Source organism: Bidens hawaiensis, unplaced genomic scaffold (assembly GCF_021521415.1).
Source record: "Bidens hawaiensis isolate Kalapana, Puna unplaced genomic scaffold, B.hawaiensis_p1.1 tig00034765_1, whole genome shotgun sequence".
Classification (NCBI taxonomy): Eukaryota; Viridiplantae; Streptophyta; class Magnoliopsida; order Asterales; family Asteraceae; genus Bidens; species Bidens hawaiensis.
In genome coordinates this window covers 186,784-198,353 of record NW_027496046.1, presented here as the reverse complement: position 1 = coordinate 198,353, position 11,570 = coordinate 186,784, and positions in this window count along the sequence as shown.

The window sequence follows — 11,570 nt, the reverse complement described above, 5'->3', positions numbered from 1 at the left end:
GAGATAGGGACATAATTTTCACTTCGATGCGTTTTGAAGCTTAATGGGTAAAGGGTTTATTGATCAATTCAGAGATGCTGTTCTGATGAACCAAACACATAACATTGATTGATTGATTAATAAAATCATTAAACTGCTACAAACAACCTCTTAGTTTATTTATTTAATTTTGGCTTATGGTGGTTGACAATCCATGTGTAGGGAGGTTGTCTTTGCTTCTAGTTTGGGAGGTTTTGTGAGTTTGAAATTATTTAATTTGTACAAGTAGTATAACTTTCAAAATTTCAATTAAATCGGCTGAGGATTTATTTATTTTTTATTTTTTTAGTTTAAAATTTTCATCTTTTATATAACTTCTTAAGCACTAGGACTTTTTACCTAATGGTATCAATGCATTAAATAAGGTTTTGTTTTTTCTTCTCAGTATTAGTTCTTATATACAAGTTAAGGTGTCAAAACACGAGTTTAATACTACTTAAATAGTTTTGATGTTCTTCGCATGCTATTTTTGATAAATAAAATGGTTATGGATATGCTAGTTTATAAGAGCATTGCTTGCTAAATGGAGAAACTTTTATACAAAGATTTGTCAGAGATCTTGTCCATATCTAATTTATCACTATGAATAAACAATTTTAGTGGATCTCAAAACCCATTAATAATGTTTCTTTGCCAATTATTCCATGGTAAGCAAGTGGAATTTTACTTTGTCAGGATATTTAGTACAATATTTATATTTGCTAGCTAGGGTTTTTAACCATTTCTTTTTATTTTCTGATATAAGTTTTTAATCAAAACTATAATAGTAGTAATACAAGTATTCCAACAATGTATCTTCATACCACAATGAACAACCTTCCCCTTAACCCATGAAACAAACAAGCAATGAACAAAAACATTCAACAAAGTGACGCCGAAGATTAATGGAGTTTGCCAAATGTGAACTTTGTATGAATAGTGATATTTTCCCTTTATTGTTCCATAGTGATAGACACATAGGACATTTTTTTAACGTAAAATTAGCATGTTCCTAAACACTCATATAACCACATATGCCTGCAACTTGTATAATTTAAACATCCACCTCTAGTACAAATGACATGTATCTTACTAGCACACATGTACTATTTAGAAACAGCTACATGTGCCATTAACGTAACGGTTAAGCCAATTGAATAACAACACATGTTTCTTAATATCATAACATGGCTTGCTTCCGACCATTGCTAAGAACATTAATATAAGAATGCTAATAACATCCAAGATTGAATTTTATTCGGTTATACCAACTTCGTTAACAGTAATATAAGAATCGATCACCTCCGAGTTATTCTTGTCTCCCTCCCAGTGCCATCACTGGCACCGCCACCCATCCTCATCTCTGGTTTCTCTTTTACGTCTTCCTCTTTTAATCGGCGTATTAATTCAATATTTGTTTCTAAGTTTATATATTTATAGTTGTCACAACCCCCAACCCTATACCCCGAGAGGGGAGCAGTGAACGCGAGTGGTGATATTAGTGTTTATTATTTAGCAGCAGAAAAATTCATCAAAACCATAGTTAGAAAAAATCATCAAAATGTAAAACACCGTGATTTTCATTTTATAACCAGGGATAAAATCCATATTTATGTGTACAATTATTTTATAGGGATGAACCCTAATTTTCAAAGCATGTTTCTTTATTCTGATGATAAGCCATTTATTTAAGTTGGAAGACCCACAAGTATCATTCCTTTATCTTTAACAAATCACCTGAAACATGTTTAACATATTTGATTAGCAGGAAATATTGCTAAGTACATTAATTGTAAATGACAAATTTTTACAGTTACAACATTAAGATGTTTTGCATTTGCCTGTTTACAAATTATCGAAAGATACTTGTCACTCGATCGTATCTATGATTGTGGTCGTATTACTTATTGGTTAACATTTGTCCAATAAGTAACGTATAATAGCACATTAGGCAAGCCTTGTATACAAAACCAACAATACCAATTTCACAGAGACTTAATAACTGTAATATAATTAAAACCTTTTTGAAAATATTTTGAAAGCATTTGGACTAGCTGTCATGAGTTTAGAAATCATCATGACAGTATTGGAAAACCAGTTGTCTCACGCAAATGTAAGTTGTACAAAAACTCGAATGTCTCACTTTACAAGTTTACTGTTTATGAGCTTCCTTGTATTAAGCATCTAGTGTAGCACATATATGTATTAGTATAAACCGATAAGCTTTAACGATAATCACGTACACGATGACACAAAGTCTCACCTTGTTTAGGCCGAGATTCGTATTCGTGTACTAAAGTCTCGATCAATCAAAAAAGGTATCGTTGCGGCTACTTGAGGTATTATACCAACACTTATACTATAAAGAAATGAGAGAGAAAGTGCGAGATTTTTGAACAAAGAACTTCAGCCTTGATCAGCTCCATTTTATAGCTGACTTTTAGGTCGGTCGCATATCGCGACAATCTTAGCATAAGGTCATCGCCTAGCGCGATGACCACATAGATTTGTTGAGTCATCCCTAGCTATGCCACGTGGCAGACAACGTGCCATGGTTGCAAAGCCTCCACGTCACGTATCGCGATGGGTCATCTAAGTGTCTGTCGTGTGACGCTATGAACACTAAAAACTTTCGGATAATTATAACTCTTCGCTTATTGCAACGAAGCCTATCTCCATCCGTTGCGTAGCGCGATGGGAACAAAAATCTTGTTTTTCACCAAAAACACTAAGGCGGCTCGCGACGATGCGAGCGTGCGAAGTGCGCCATCAAAGGACCAAATTTCACCCACCACACTTCACCCGAGCCCATGCCCGTTCGCATCCTAAGACCACTGAGTATATCTTGTCATACAAGAATATTATCATGCGAGCTCTTTTTCTTATAAAGAGCTTACACGTTTTGTAATTTAGCAATGTGTGATAAGAACTTACTTTCTTATTTATATCAAGATGAAATAATTCCATTTTCTTTCTCCACCAATGTGGGAAGAACACACCTTATTTATTCAAAGTGGGATATTCTTATTTTCTTATTTCATATTTTCCATTATATATTTTGGAAAATTTTGAGATGTTACAATAGTAATTTTGTTGTTTTTTGTTTTGAACGGCCAACGAATCCTCTAAATTGGCTGTTGGCTAAATTCACCACATCAAGAACACTCGTCTGAAGACACGACAGTACGGTAAGATAAAACTTGTTCAGTTCGAGGATCAAACTAGTGAAACCCACTTACTCGCATAGAAACCTTATTTTGGATTTTAACTTCAAAAATTTAAGTATCGGTTTGCTCTCCCCGAGACTTGAACGCAGGACCTTGGAGTTAGGAGACTTTACTCCTACCATTACTCTAAGGGGGGATTATGATTTAGGGTTTTAGAAAATAATTTATTTGGCAGGACTAATTACTAAAAAATATTATATATATTAAGCCCCTGCTTATAATAAAAATATTCAGAGACCAAAATCATGTATGACTCTATAGATGTTGACCAACTACATAATACATACATAATACATATAAGACTTGTATGGGTGTCTTTAAGTGGGTGGCATAAATAAGACCGATTCTTTGATTTTTCTTTTTTTTTTTGGGATATATACTAGGGGTGTTCTTCGGGTTATTTATTCGGATTTCGGGTTGTTTGGGTTTGAGCTCAAAGCAAATTAACCTAAGAACCAACCCAAATAAGGTCGGTTGAACGGGTCAGGTTAATTCGGGTCGGTTTTGGGTTTAACAAGTTAAAAAAAATTCACCTCTAACAAGATCATAAATAAAACCATAATTCAAACCTTCATAAAACCATAATCAAGTCAATGTCAACATACAACCATATTTAACTATAACAAAATCCAAAACCTTTATAATCCAAAACTTAATAAAAATAAAATGTTTGAAACATATAACTAACAATAAAAAGATGATAAAAATAAACTTCTAAATGGTCTTCACTCTTCATGGTTGTAAAAATATTTCAGGTTTGCTCCTCCGTTTCTAATTCTATTGTATAAAACACCAAATCAAATGATCATTAAAATAGTTAGATTCAACATGATTAAATATAATAAAAGTACCACAATTAACATACCTTTATCAATTTGTTGTGAATTGAATACAGATATTAACGATGTATTAATGCCTCAACTAAAATATTAATGATGTATAATTGTTTATACTACGCATGCAGTAGCCAAGAATATTTCAGAGCATGGGATCTTTGGTTATCCTAGGCTTATAAAACATCAGAACCAACTATTCGAGTTATTCGGGTTGTTTGGGTCGACCCGATTTTTGATATTTTAACCCAAATACCAACCCGAATGTTTATTCTTGGATTCGGGTTAGGAGTTTAATGTGGTCGAGTACATTCGGGTCGGGTTATTCGGGTCTCGGTTTGTTTCGGGTCAGGTTTGTTATTCAGGTACATTTAAAAACCACACCCCTAATATATACGAGTAGTGTAAGGTTATACAGTTTGTTTGGGCAAGTTCCTTGATCGTTGGATACCGGATGGGTTTTGTAACTGTGACGTTATCATATTCGTTGTGTACTTGTTTATATTATTTATTGGATTTGTGGGTATACCTATTTACACCTTTTAGATGATTAAAAGTGCCTAATACATGAATCCTGAATTTAAACCATCTTTCAAACCCTGTAAAAAATTAAAATATGCTATTAATTATATTTATTGTAAGAATATATGATAGATTAATATATTTAGTGTCGATGTAGTTAAATGGTGTTGATACCATGTATTCCCAAAGCTGAGAACCTTTTTTTAAACTAATTACGTATTTGAAAAACTGTTTTAAATATTTTGTGTTTCAGTCCTTCCCATCGAGCTTGGATTCTTCAACTAATAGTCATATTGAAACACAATTAAAATATATAATGATTATAATCATAATAAAACATAAAATGTTGTTTATATCCTTTACCCTATAGACATTTATGAGATAAAATCTGATTTCAAATCTTTTAGCATTCAATTGAAATAACAAAGTACGTGTAACTAGTAATTATAATAACAATGATGATGTGACACTTCCTTTAATTTATCACCACAACTTCTCTAACTCCATCTTACAATTGTTTATGGTGGTAGTTGTGTTGACATAATGTCTACAGTTTTCTACATCAAGATTTTCTCCAATTTTGTTCTCTTAATTTTTTATATGATAATATTAAACAAAAATTAAATTGTAAGATATTGAATAATACTAAAAAGATATATCATGAATTAAAATTATTATATATATTTTATGCAAGTTGGGCTTCTATTCATGGTTCAAATTCTCTGTTCAATAAATATTATTGATCTTGTTTAATAAATATTTTTATATCAATGTCCAACTAAAAGGTACTTGGATTCACATGCAATTGCAGTCTTATCAAAGAAATTAGATGAAAAGGAAGATGCATCGACCATTGATACATACATTGTGTATAACCATGAATGGTCAACTAAAAGCAATGTCACATATATGATATGGGCTTCACGATCACCATGTGATTTATGATTCAACTTTTGAGATCCCAAACCCATGCTTTCAATGTCATTTATCAACGGTCAAACTGGTACAAAAATCTTAGTTTTTGGTTTTACCATGTTGTAAAATAAAACTTCATGGCTTCTTACATTAGTTTAAAATGAGATTTTTTTTTACTAAATCATGCATTTGATATAGCTTAATAACTTAACTATATAACATCCAATAATTAAATCAATTTGATGGCACAACTGATGCTTTAAAAGCGGTTTGATAACCGTTGTATTAAAACAAATTTGGCGGCTTTAATGTTTACACCGGTTTGTAAACCGTTGTGATTAATTATCTTTTGGCGTGTGATGATCGTTTAAAACGGTTTAAGAATAACGTTAAATGTAATTCTTACAAAAAAACAACACGCCGATATAAAGAGGTCGGCCCACCATTCTGTTACATGATTCACGGATTTAGAAGGATAGTGCTTCGCTCAACCAATGGGCGCCCCATGGATTTCTACGCACAAGTACTGACATTTATGTTAGAGTCTGGATACACACGAAAGTAATAAACAACCACGAAGATTTAATATGGTCTGGTCTATACCAACCTATATTCACATGTGACAACTAGATATTCTTTATTGAGTGGCAAGCGATTACAAGTACATAAGAGATTACAAAATTAGGTTCAACTTATTTAAAATTAATGAGCCCGGAATGGGCCAGGGTTGGATGCTCATAGCCCCGCACCCCTTCTTCTTTTTGTGTCTCAGTCGAGGCCGACCCAAAGGACTACGAACCCAACAAATAATTAGGTCAATCAATATGGTTGAGAAGGTTCTTGGGAACAACGATGAATTGATTAATTTGTGTTTGATTTCACTCATAATAGCACACACACTGGCAATTGAACCCAATCGTTATCAACTCATCACTCATTCACAAGAAAGAAGATTTGTCTCGACAATTTGATAATTATGTGTCAAAGACATTCAAAAGGATGACCTTAAGTTTGGGCAATTTGATAATTAAGTTTGGGCAAAAAATACCCCCATTTAAGTTTAGGCAAAAAATACCCCCATTTAAGTTTGGGCAAAAAATATCAAATCTTAAAGTCAACGGGTTAAAAATTAAAATTCTGGTTTTCTAGATCCATCGTGCTACGCGATGAAAGTGCAACAAAATCAAGGAGATGGCGGTGTCGTGCTATGCGCTGGGCAAACCAACTAGACCATCGCGATACTCGAAGACCCCATTAAGCAACCGGGTACATGTGCATGTCCAACCACTTGTCAACACGTCGAGCGATCTCATGAATTGCAGTGTCGCGATACGCGACGACCACCAAAAAGCTCCATCGCGTATCGTGATGGGAGCCAAAACTCGCCTATAAAAGGGGAGCTGCGGGTTTAAACCAATTTCATCCCAAAACACCTTCATTTTCACACACATAACCTCGGAATTCGTGCCCCAACCTTTTCGGCGAACCGAAGACTGTTTTATCGAAGTTCATGCAAGCACGAAGCCCCGAAGCCTTGCTAACGTCCAAACTGTCTCTATTATTGAAGCCCTACGACGAGTTGCTGCTCTTTTCTTATTCTGCTTATTATTATTATTATTATTATTATTATTATTATTATTTATTATTATTATTATTATTATTATTATTATTATTATTATTATTCAGTGATCGTTTAAGGTAGGGGTTACGTATAAGTTATTTTAATATATAGTTATGATAACTTAAGACCTAGTTGAGGTTGTAGTCTTTAACCTTGAAAAGATTTCTATGTTTAAACAAGGTTTTTAAAATATAAGGACTTTATTTCTTTAAAAAGTAATGTTAGCAAAACTATATATTTTGACGGTCATGTAGTAATTGGAAGGGGAATATCACTAGTAGTGAGTTTCTTGTCTAAAGAAAGTAATTCGTACAAATCTCAATCAACCACGGGACCAGTTTACTTACCTGGAGAAACTTACCAAAGTGATAAAACATATTAGGCCAAAACATGCTATCTCAAACATCATATATAAATACAAGTATATTTTCATAAATGACCGTAATTTTATCAAGGTTTAACCAAACTTAAGGTTTGCAGCTTAATCAAGAAACACCATCCAGGTATTTATATAACCCTATTTTACTATAGGTTATCATACAGACAGAAAATGTGTTCAAACATCACCGAAACCGACAACTACAGGTGAATATGTTAAACCTTTTACAGACAGATATTTTTACTCTTGTAGTAAACATGCTGTTTATTACAAAGAGTCTGATAGACATTTTCATGAGATTACATGATCTCTAAAATCGTTATAATACAAAATAGAAAATAAAAGTAACTTAGACTGATTACACTTGTGTCTGGATCCATACATAGCTGACTAAGCAGGCATGCAAACCAAGTAAGTCATATCCGGTTCTCTAACGGGTTAATAGGGTCGGAGAACTCTTGAATTGTGTGTGTAGGGTAGTATTACAAATCACTGGAATGACCAGCATTCATGCTAAGATTATAACAGAAAACTATATTTGTATTTAATGACTATTATAAAATCTTTTAAGAGTCAGCCAACGTTTCACCAGCTCATCGCTGACTTATTTTTCCTAACCATTGCAGGTATTTAAGTGCAGGCAGCTATAGGCAAGTATTAGAGTCATGGTGATAGACGATCACGATACAAGATGGCTCAATTTTGAATATAAAATCCTTCAATAATATAAAGCAATATTTTGTAACCAAATACTCGGGCATTTAATTCCCGAGTAAGTTTTCAATGTAATTTAAAACTTTGTAAAGTCTTCCACTAAAATAAACCCGCAACTCTGATATATTTACATAACAGGTACCAACCGGGTGTCATACTCCTTGGCCTTAAGTCAGGGTATAACACTGATAACATAATGGAATAAAATGACTTTCTAAGATCTTTGGTGACCTATTCGCGGAAGATGTAGCTCGACGATAACTGATGTGCGTGCGGAGTGGTATGAAAAGTTGTTAGTTTTTCAACAGAGTTTTCTTCACACAAAGTCGAGTTTTAAACTTATAAAATAATTTTTATCTTAACTATACCACACACAAATAGCAAGTGTACCTATCGTATATGTAATATAGTATGTATAAGAACAAAGTATCAATCCACCGATAAACTTGTTTGATTTTTACTACTAAATCATTGTATTTATTTTAACCGGAAGTAAACATCATAGTAGGTTTGGTTTGACAAGTAAATTTTTAAAATAAATTTAAAGACGTAAATAAAAGATAATATTTTTCAGTTTTTTTTTACATTTTTATGGAGATGATCAAGGATAAAAGTGTATTATCTTAGTTAAAAATTCTTTTAACTTGGTTTAACAATTAATTGGTAATTATGTGATATAAACTTGTTATGGTAATTAAATGTGAGAATAACACCTTATTTTAAGTCATGTTATTCAATTATAATTAAAGAAATAAATATGCATAACTTCATGATCTCCACTAAAACATTGTTTTATGTAAGCAAGTGATTTATATTAAGTATTTATAAGATAACTTACTTTAAAGATAAGACAATCTCTTAAATGACTAAGTGAATTGTTCTTAATATTTTAGTAAAAATAACTCTTTGTATTATACTTAAAATACCAATTAAGGTTAGTTAATTTGTAAAGGATTAACCTGAGTTAGCAAGTATTAACCCACACAACTCTTGGATAATTATAGAACTTTTGCAATAACCATCCGAGAGTTGTTTAAAATAGATTATATTGCACATTCACTTGACAAGTAATCAATCAATTTTTAGTGGATTAACATCAAAAATCCGTTTACACGTCATTGCCGACATTACCATTTTAAAGATGATTAATTACTACTAATACTCCATTTGATTCCATGCTTATATTAGGATTTATGTTTTTTTTTAACCAAGCCTTACAAGAATGACAATTCCCCGACTTATCATTAAGCTCGGCACTTGGTGTCTCTTTTAAAGTTTATTATCCAAGGCCTCACAAGAGTGGCAGTTCCCCAGCTTATCATCAAGCTCGACATTTGGTGTATCTTTTAAGAGTATTTTAACATTTCTCATCAAGTGATAATTACAACATAACCTTTACTTTTTATAAACCGATCACATGTCTAACCAATATTGTTAAACTTAATTAAGATTCATTATAAACCAAGATGATACTATGAAAGTTTAGCCAATACTACGCATAAATGTTATACATCAAAGTAATAGATACAAGCATGATCAAATTAGAACAATATAACCAATTTGGATGACTAATCTTTGATGCTGATACTTTTTCCAAAAGCTTAATCTCTTTTATCTTCAAAAGGTGGATGGATGGGATAAATACCTTATTAATGATGGTGAAAGAAGGCGATTGATGATGTGTTTATGATATGCATTCAATAAAGAATGACAAGGTATTTATAGGCTGATCTAGAGTCTCAACACGACCCATGTTGATGTGAGCACGCTCGTGCTGATCATTTTGTCTGATATTCTTAAATGTTTGTTGTCAAAAAGTACAGCATGAGAGTTTTGTCTGACCACGGCCCGTGTTGAGCCTGGGCACGGTCGTTTTGATCCATGAAGCTTCTATTTTGTCTTTTTTCTTGTACCATCACCAGGGAGCATGTTGATGCCAACATGGCTCGTGTTGAGCTTCAGAGTCTTCCATTTTGTCTTTTCCTCTTGTACTTTTAACATGGGGTGTGCTGGTGTCAACATGGCCAATGTTATGACTTCTGAATTTTGTCTTTTCCCCATATGCTTGTAACATTGTCATGCCTTGCTTCACCATGGGGTATGTTGAGTTGGTTTTCATGGTTTTTTCTTCGTATATCGGCTCATTTTATTCTTTAGGGCTATATTTTCCTATAGATAGAAATTATAAACATTAATGGTTATTTATTTTAATATTATTGCCGATATTATGCTATTTTGGAAATGTTTTGGCCCCTGAAAAGACGTATAATTTTATATACATCAATAACATAAATAAAACGGTTGCCACAATTGCCATTTTCTATTTGGGTAAGTTTTCTTTATTTTGGAGGTAGTGCTATTTTTATCATTTGTATTTCGCTCTCGTATTTTCATGCCTATTAAACAGAATAAAATGATAATTAATTTCATTCTCATTTGTTAATCAAACATGATGAAATGGTTATAATCCATGTATTTTTCTTGTCTATTCCCTTCTCTTGTCCATTCTATTACCCCAAACCAAATATACCCTTAGTTTTCATGTTTAGGGTACGGGACCATGCATAAAATACAAAGTAATTAAAGCAAAGTCTAATAAATGCTTTTAAAAGTTGGACGCATTATTTCAATGATTAACGGGTTGTTCCTTCTTAATAATTCCATTAATATGCTATCTTTGAATCAGTAAGAAATAGAGTCTATTTTGGTTCACTAATCACCAAAAAGACACCTCTCATTATTTTATGAAGCCTCTTATTGAGAAAATTGTAGAAACATGTTGGTTGATTCAAAGACTACCTCTTAATCAGTCTGGGTCTTAATAGCTCAACACAAAGTTACCAAAAAGGCTAATTATGAGACAGTTGCAAAATCTGAACTAACAAAAAGAGGAATCATACACAAATAACTTGTATATATGGTAATTGAATACTACGTATTTATTTATTTATTGTTAATTTGAGTCGACTAATGCTATTCATAAACCAACATTTTCTTTTGTCAAAGGTGCCGATGCATTGTGATTACAACGGTGTGTATATACCATTTACAAAGTTGCTTCTAAACTAATTAGTAATTACAACTTGTGATTAACATTACGTACTCCAACTTTTCAAGATCTAACGCATAAAAACTAATTGATTAAACGCGTCTAAAGTTCAAATAACTACAAAATTACATCTAAAACCACTTAAAATTTAGTAAACACAACCATCCATCTTAAAATATACATATCGATCGTTACGTTTCACCAACTGATTTCATTTCCCAATATAGAGAATATCGGCTACAATTTTCATTTTAGAAAACTGTTAAATAAAAAAAATATCCTACACACAACT